This window comes from Cyprinus carpio, chromosome B10 (genome assembly GCF_018340385.1).
Source record: "Cyprinus carpio isolate SPL01 chromosome B10, ASM1834038v1, whole genome shotgun sequence".
Lineage (NCBI taxonomy): Eukaryota > Metazoa > Chordata > Actinopteri > Cypriniformes > Cyprinidae > Cyprinus > Cyprinus carpio.
The window spans coordinates 1830137-1838531 of record NC_056606.1 but is presented as its reverse complement, the minus strand read 5'-3'; positions in this window follow the sequence as shown (position 1 = coordinate 1838531).

The window sequence follows — 8395 nt, the reverse complement described above, 5'->3', positions numbered from 1 at the left end:
CCTTACGGCCAAAGGCCTAAGCTACATACTGAACTTGATTGTTAGGGCCTCGGCTCGGGGTAGAGCTGAAGGCTTGGAATCAGGAAAGATTCCTTTAAAGGGATACGGCTAAGAACCTAGCATTTTATAATAAGTCTTGCCTGTCACACAGGGGCTACTGCTTTATTTTGCATAAGCTTGCTGAAGGAGCTGTCTCAACAGATCTCCAGTAACACCCTGTTAAAATAGGTATCCGAGGATACATAGGTGGAGTGGCGCCCAAGATGAACGGGGCTTTTACCAACTCAAGAAAGGACACGAAGCAACTGCGCGAATCCCTCACCACATAGGATTTTTAGAAAGAACACAGAGTACTAGCGTGCGAACTTACCACAGTGTGGATTTCAGAAAGTGTGCAAAGACTTCACGTGCACACTTACCATAGCATGGATTTTCAAATACTGTTCTGAGGAGGGGCTCTCGTGGCACTCTGATAGAGCAGCTCATAGATGAAATGGTTTTGCATCTCAAATACAGTATGTTTGAGAGTCATCAACTCGATCTGTGGAAATAATGCTGGAGCGCTCTGGGGAAAAACAGCAAAGAGGGAGGTTTAAGAGAGGATGTTTCCCCCACAGAGAGATAGCTAGCCAGCACCTCTTCTACAGGGGGCATCCTCTCATAGCCGCTTTCGCGCATCCCCTCGATGTTGGCATAACTCGTATGCTGAAACCAATGGATCTGAGAAGAAAACAGCCTCTTCCATTCTTTTTCGATTTCTGTATGTAAATCAGGCAAGAATGGAAGGTTCACCTGGGCTGGAGGGCTATGGTCAGACAAATAACGCTCGTTCAGGCGACCACGTGGCGTCACTTTGCTGGCACGCTTCCATGGCAAGTCTCCGCTGTCTTTCATGGCTGTAGAGGTCCTTTCTAGGTGCTGATCCACCATCTGGGCTGGATACGTACTGGATCCGGGTGACTGCAGTGACCCCTCTGACTTGGAAACAGACTGGATCTGGTGGCTACGGTGACCTCGGAATAAGAGAGAAACAGACTAATATGAGCATAGATGCCATTCTTCTAACGATGTAACAAGTACATTGGGTGTTATGGGAAGTGTTCCCGGTTCCGGTTTACCTAATTAATGCAGCCTAAAAATCTTTTAACGGATTTGTATATTAGAGGTGTAATAGTATGTGTGACGTCTCAGTGAGTCACTGTGTTTTTATCTGAGCTGCAGGTGATTGGCAGATTGGATGACATAGTGTTGCACCTGCACTGAATCAAGGCTCTGTCAAAAGGAATCGGTTGAACTGATGGCGGAGAGAGACTTGGTGCTTGTTGGCGTTTGTTTGCCTTTCATGGGGCTACCGGTGTTCTCGAGGGTTATGGAGGTTGCGGGAGACCACCGCCGCACTCGAGGAGTTTTCGTATGATCCGCCTTTCCTAGATCGGAGTTTTGGACATTATCTTTCGTTGGCTTTGTTAGTTTGAATTTGTAACATTTGTATCACTTACATGCATGCTGACACACTGACTATACACTTATACTGACTAATAAACATTTCATGTTTATTTTCTATAGTTTAATAAATGTTTTTTTGCAAATTAAGCGGTTGTGTGGCGTCTCCCTGATTTTGTTGCGTTCCTTGCCGAGGAACCGTAACAAATGGGGGCTCGTCCTAAAGAGTATGTTAATTGGATGAAAATAAATGCGCGTTCGTTTGATTTAACTGTAGATATAGTTTCGCTCATTTGGTTTGTGCTCCGTTTGAGGTAAAATGTGAAATGGGCAAGCAAATCATTGTCTACTCGCATTATTTTGGAGATGCACGTAATTTAAACACTTGAGTTTATATTTAAAATGTCCCACGAGTTCGTAGTCCTCATGTAAGGTAAGTGCATTTTTATTATGGTTATAGATTAAACATTGTTCATTTTCCCCAGTAGGTATTAGCAACGCTTGGTTTGTTATTTTGCCTTTTTTATTTTTGTGTAGGCTTTTGGGTGAAGCACACCGCCGTGGTAACAAATTGGGCTGTTTTGCTCAGTTTTGAAACTATCGGTATATGGTGTTTAATGTCGCTTTACTCTTGAAAGCTGCACGAAGATTAGGCATAGTAATAGTTTAGTGTGTGGATAGGCAGTGTAGAAGGGGAGAGTGGACAGATGTTTTATCTGTAGCTGTTGTTTTAAATGCACTGGCTTTTTCATGTAATAAAATAGCCAACAATTTTAAGATTTAAATATGGCATCCGTTGAAGAATTTGTTAAAGCTCCATCAGAAGACGTGTTGAATTTGTTTGTGAAACAACAGTTGTGGGAACTTGTAGAGCATTTTAAAATTGGTGATGTAGATAAACGAATAAAGAAAAATGAACTTCGTTCTATTGTGAGAAATTGGTTGATTGAAAACAATTTTTGAATAATTTCCACACAGAAAAAACACGAGGTTGAGAGAAATCCGATGGATATTTTTTCAGGGTTATCTTTTGAACAAAGAAAAGAAATTTTGCAAATACAACAGAATCATGATAAAGAATTGGTCAAGGAAACTAAGCGATTTGAGTTTGAGATTGAAAAATTAAGAACCGATAACTTACTCAAACAATGTGAAATTGAATTTGCACAGAAACAATTAGAGGCTGAAAAATCAACAGGTGAGTTTGAGTTGCAAGCGGAGCGTTTAAAATTAGTAAAGGAAGGTAAACTATCCTTAGAGCGTGGTGAGAGAAATGATTATGGTGGTTTCGACTTGGCCAGTAATTTAAGATTGCTACCTAAATTTAACGAACATGATCCTGATGTGTTTTTCTCTTTGTTTGAGACTATTGCTGAAGAAGGGAATTGGCCAAATGCTGTCCGAATTGTTATGCTCCAAACTGTGATTACAGGCAAAGCACAGGAAGCATATGCAGCGCTTCCAATGGAAGACCGAAAGGATTATGATAAGGTAAAGGTGACAATTCTAAAAGCTTATGAGTTAGTTCCTGAGGCATATTGCCAGCGTTTTAGGAACTGGAGGAAAGGTGACCGCCAAACGCATTCTGAGGTGGTAAGAGAACTTGTTTCTCATTTTGATCGTTGGTGCATTGCTTCCAATGTTGATAACTTTGAGAGGTTACGTGACCTTATTATTTTAGAACAGTTCAAGAACATTGTGCCTGACTATATTGCTATATATATAAATGAAAAGAAGCCACATGATGCGGTTGAAGCTGCAGTCTTAGCAGATGATTACATTTTGACTCATAAAACGGCATATAGAGAGGACCGATCAGGGCGTCACTATGGTAACTTCGCTGAAAATAGACTTGCATCAAGGAAATTTGAACCAACTTTTTCAAAATTTGAGAAAAATGGTCGTGGGAAACCTGACCGAGATTTAGTATGCAATTACTGTTTCAACATTGGACATTGGAAAAATAAGTGTCCGGTGTTGGCCACAAAATTGAAATCTAGTCAAAAGAAGTCAAATGCTAATGTTAGTCCTGTGTTAATGACGGAGACTACAAAAGTTAATGACTTTCACCATAGTGCTTCTATGGATGAGAATGTGGTGTGCCAGTCAAAGACTGAAAACCACTTTGCACCTTTTATTACAGAGGGTTTTGTTTCTTTAACCAAGTCAAAAGAGAGAGTCCCGGTTAAGATCTTAAGAGATACAGGATCTTCGGAATCCTTTATTCTTCAGTCTGTCTTGCCTTTTTCTGATGTAACAAGTGAAGGTAGGGATGTTTTGATCAAGGGTATTTGTTTAAACACTCTTTCTGTTCCACTGCACAGAGTAAACTTGACTTCAGAGTTGGTCTGTGGAGAAGTAACCCTGGGAGTCCGTCCATCATTGCCAGTGGATGGTGTCATGGTAATACTCGGGAATGATTTAGCTGGAGGTAGGGTATGGCGAGAGGTAATACCACAACCTGTAGTAGTGCCCACTCCATTAATTGAGAAAGCTGATGTGTTAAAGCAAAAGTTCCCTGAGGTATTTACATCATGTGTGGTAACGCGTTCAAAGAGTCGTGAGACATCTTGTGAAAAAAAAATGTCAAAGTATGTTGTGCCTGGTTTGTCTACTCTTTCTCCTATTTCTAATAGGGAGTTGGTAATGGCCCAACAGAATGATCCTGGGTTACAGCAGTTGTTTAAGAGTGTTGTTCCATCGCAAGAGGTAAGAAGTGCTGTCAGTGGATATTTTGTCCAAGAGGAGCTCCTCTTGAGGAAGTATGTTCCCTGTAAGAAAGGTTTGATTGGAGAAGCTGTAATTCAAGTAGTGGTACCAAAATCGTTCCGTGAGATGGTAATGAAGGTTGCTCATGGGGGAGTAGCAGGTCATTTAGGAGTAAATAAAACTTATGACAGAGTTTTGCGACAATTCTATTGGCCATGCTTGAAGAAGGATATCTCGGCCTTCATTAAAACATGCCATACGTGTCAGTTAACAGGCAAACTGAATCAAACTTTGAAACCAGTGCCTCTATGTCCTATAGCTGTCACAAGTAAGCCTTTCGAACATTTAATAATTGACTGCGTGGGTCCGTTACCTACTTCTAAATCAGGTAACGTATATTTGCTGACTGTGATGTGTCAGGCAACTCGGTATCCGGCAGCTTACCCTATCAGGAGAATTACTACTAAAGCAGTTGTGAAAGCTCTAGCTCAATTCATCTCGATTTTTGGGATACCCAAGATTATTCAAAGCGATAAAGGGACCAATTTCACTTCACGTATGTTTGCTGAGATTTTGAGAGTGCTCAATGTGAAACATAATCAATCAAGTGCATATCACGCTCAAAGCCAAGGTGCGCTTGAACGGTTTCACCAAACATTGAAAGCATTGTTGCATGCTTACTGTGTGGAGTTGAACCATGATTGGGAGGAAGGGTTACCCTGGTTATTACTTTCAGCTAGAGAAGTACAACAAGAGAGCTTGGGTTTTAGCCCAAATGATCTGGTTTTTGGTCACAGTGTACGGGGTCCTCTGTCTGTTTTGAGGGAAGGACTGGGTGAAGAGGATCCTCCACAAAACTTGTTAGAATATGTGAATGGTTTTCATAGACGTTTATTTTTGGCAGGTTTAAGTGCTCAGAAAAATCTTGTCGGAGCGCAGAGTAAGATGAAAAAGCACTTTGACAAACGTGCAGAATGTCGTGTTTTTGCACCAGGTGATCAGGTGTTAGTTTTGTTGCCTTCATCTGGATCTCCTTTTTGCGCCCGATTTACTGGTCCGTACACAGTTCTTCGGAAAATGACTGACCAAAACTATCAAATTGCAACTCTAGATCGACGAAAAGCAAAGCAGTGTTTTCATGTGAATTTACTTAAGCCTTATTCTTGTAATTCTGAAATTCAACCAGTTAGTCGAGTTGTCACAGTTTCTAGTGCCTCTCTTGATGATGATCAGCCTTTTTCTGTAGAGGGAGGGGAGGATGTGATTGTCCCTGAAGACTGTGTTTTGCTTCCCCGATTAAAGAATTCAGAGACCCTTAAAAATCTGGATGCTTTGTTTTTGCATCTATCTGATGTGCAGAGGTCAGAATTGACAAAGTTGGTGCTTGATTTTCCTAGTTTGTTTGCAGATGTGCCAACCCGTACGCATCTGATCCAGCATGATGTGGATGTGGGAGATGCGCGTCCTATTCGTTAGCGTTTTTACAGGGTTCCTATCAGCAAGCGGAAAGTGTTGGAATCTGAAGTTCAGTATATGGTGGAGAATGAGATCGCTTTTTCCTTCTTGCTCCAGTTGGGCTTCACCATGTTTGTTGGTGAAGAAAGCCAGATCTTACTTACAGATTTTGTACTGATTACCGTAAGTTGAACGCTATTACTAAACCTGACGCGTTTCCACTTCCTCGAATGGAGGAGGATTGTGTGGATCAGGTGGGTACTGCAAGTTTTGTAAGCAAACTGGATCTTTTAAAAGGATATTGGCAAGTGCCTTTAACTCCTAGAGCTCAAGAAATAACTTTGTTCATTACACCATCTGGGTTATATTCGTACTCTGTTATGAGTTTCGGCCTGCGAAATGCACCCGCAACCTTCCAGAGATTGATGAATAAAGTCGTATTTGGCCTGGAAGGTTGTGCGGTGTATTTGGATGATGTTATTGTTTTCAGTGACACATGGGAGCAACATTTGGTACATCTTCGTGCACTTTTGACCTGTTTGGCAGAGGCGTGTCTTACAGTTAACTTGGCGAAGTGTGAGTTTGCCAAGGGGACGGTAAGATATTTGGGCAAAGAAGTTGGCCAAGGTGAGGTGCGTCCTATTCAAGCCAAAATTGTGGCTATTCAACATTTCCCTCCCCCATCAACCAAGAAAGAGCTGATGCGTTTTCTGGGTATGGTGGGGTATTATCGAGGGTTTTGCCAAAACTTTTCAACTGTTGTTGCCCCGCTCACTGATTTGCTCAAGAATTCCGTCAAGTTTGTTTGGAGTGTAAATTGTCAGAAAGCTTTTGACAATGTTAAGTTGTTGTTAACCACTGCTCCTGTTCTAGCTGCCCCTAGGCTGGATAGGCCATTTACAATACAGGTAGATGCAAGCCAGATTGGTGCTGGGGCTGTTTTGTTGCAAACAGGCGAGACTGGACTTGATCATCCAGTAAGTTTCTTTTCTCGTAAGTTTAATACTTACCAAAAGAACTATTCTGTGATAGAGAAAGAAGCTTTGTCTTTAATTTGGGCTCTTCAGCACTTTGATGTATAGTTTGGGGTGGGGGTAGGTGTGGATGTTTAGTTTTGTTCTTATCATATTAACTTTTTTTTTTTATATTCTCTACAGTCCCCGAGTCATGATGCGTTGGATTCTCTTTTTACAGCCTTACAGTTTAAGTGTAAAACACATCAAGGGTTCCGATAACGTAGTGGCAGATGCGTTAACTCGTGCTCCTGATCACACTGAATAAAAGTAATGTTTGGGCAGTTGTTTCTGTTTTTCTGTGCTCTTTGTCTCCTTAATTTGCTTTCAGGATCCAGATTGCTGGGGGTAAGGTGAGCAATCAAGAAGAATTGAGATGACTGTAAGAACATGATTGTACTGGTGGATCGGATGCTATGAAAAAATAGATATAAAAGGAAAGTATGATTTTTAAAAAAAAAAAAATCACTTTTTTTCTGGTGTTGTGAGGATCCTTTTCATGGGATACAGGATCTTTTAAAGGGGGGTGTGTGACGTCTCAGTGAGTCACTGTGTTTTTATCTGAGCTGCAGGTGATTGGCAGATTGGATGACATAGTGTTGCACCTGCACTGAATCAAGGCTCTGTCAAAAGGACTCGGTTGAACTGATGGCGGAGAGAGACTTGGTGCTTGTTGGCGTTTGTTTGCCTTTCATGGGGCTACCGGTGTTCTCGAGGGTTATGGAGGTTGCGGGAGACCACCGCCGCACTCGAGGAGTTTTTTCGTATGATCCGCCTTTCCTAGATCGGAGTTTTGGACATTATCTTTCGTTGGCTTTGTTAGTTTGAATTTGTTACATTTGTATCACTTACATGCATGCTGACACACTGACTATACACTTATACTGACTAATAAACATTTCATGTTTATTTTCGATAGTTTAATAAATGTTTTTTTGCAGATTAAGCGGTTGTGTGGCGTCTACCTGATTTTGTTGCGTTCCTTGCCGAGGAACCGTAACATATGTTATGTGTAAGCCAGGTTAAAGAGATGGGTCTTTAATCTAGATTTAAACAGCAAGAGTGTGTCTGCCTCCCAAACAATGTTAGGTAGGTTATTCCAGAGTTTGGGCACTAAATAGGAGAAGGATCTGCCGCCCGCAGTTGACTTTGATATTCTAGGTATTATCAAACTGCCAGAGTTTTGAGAATGCAGCAGATGTGGAGGACTATAATGAAACAAGAGCTTGTTCAAATACTGAGGTGCTAAACCATTCAGGGCTTTATAAGTAATAAGCAAGATTTTAAAATCTATACGATGTTTGATAGGGAGCCAGTGCAGTGTTGACAGGACCGGGCTAATATGAGCATACTTCCCTGGTTCTAGTAAAAACTCTAGCTGCTGCATTTTGGACTAACTGGAGTTTGTTTAATAAGCGTGCAGAACAACCACCCAATAGAGCATTACAATAGTCTAACCTTGAGGTCATAAACGCATGGATTAACATTTCCTGCATTTGACATTGAGAGCATAGGCCGTAATTTAGATATATTTTTGAGATGGAAAAATGCAGTTTTACAAATGCTAGAAACGTGGCTTTTGAAGGAAAGGTTGCTATCAAATAGCACACCTAGGTTCCGAACTGATGACGAAGAATTGACAGAGCAGCCATCAAATCTTAGACAGCGTTCTAGGTCATGTAGAGCTTTTAGGTCCTATAATTAACACCTCTGTTTTTTTAGAATTTAGCAGTAAGAAATTACTCGTCATCCAGTTTTTTATATTGACTCTGGCA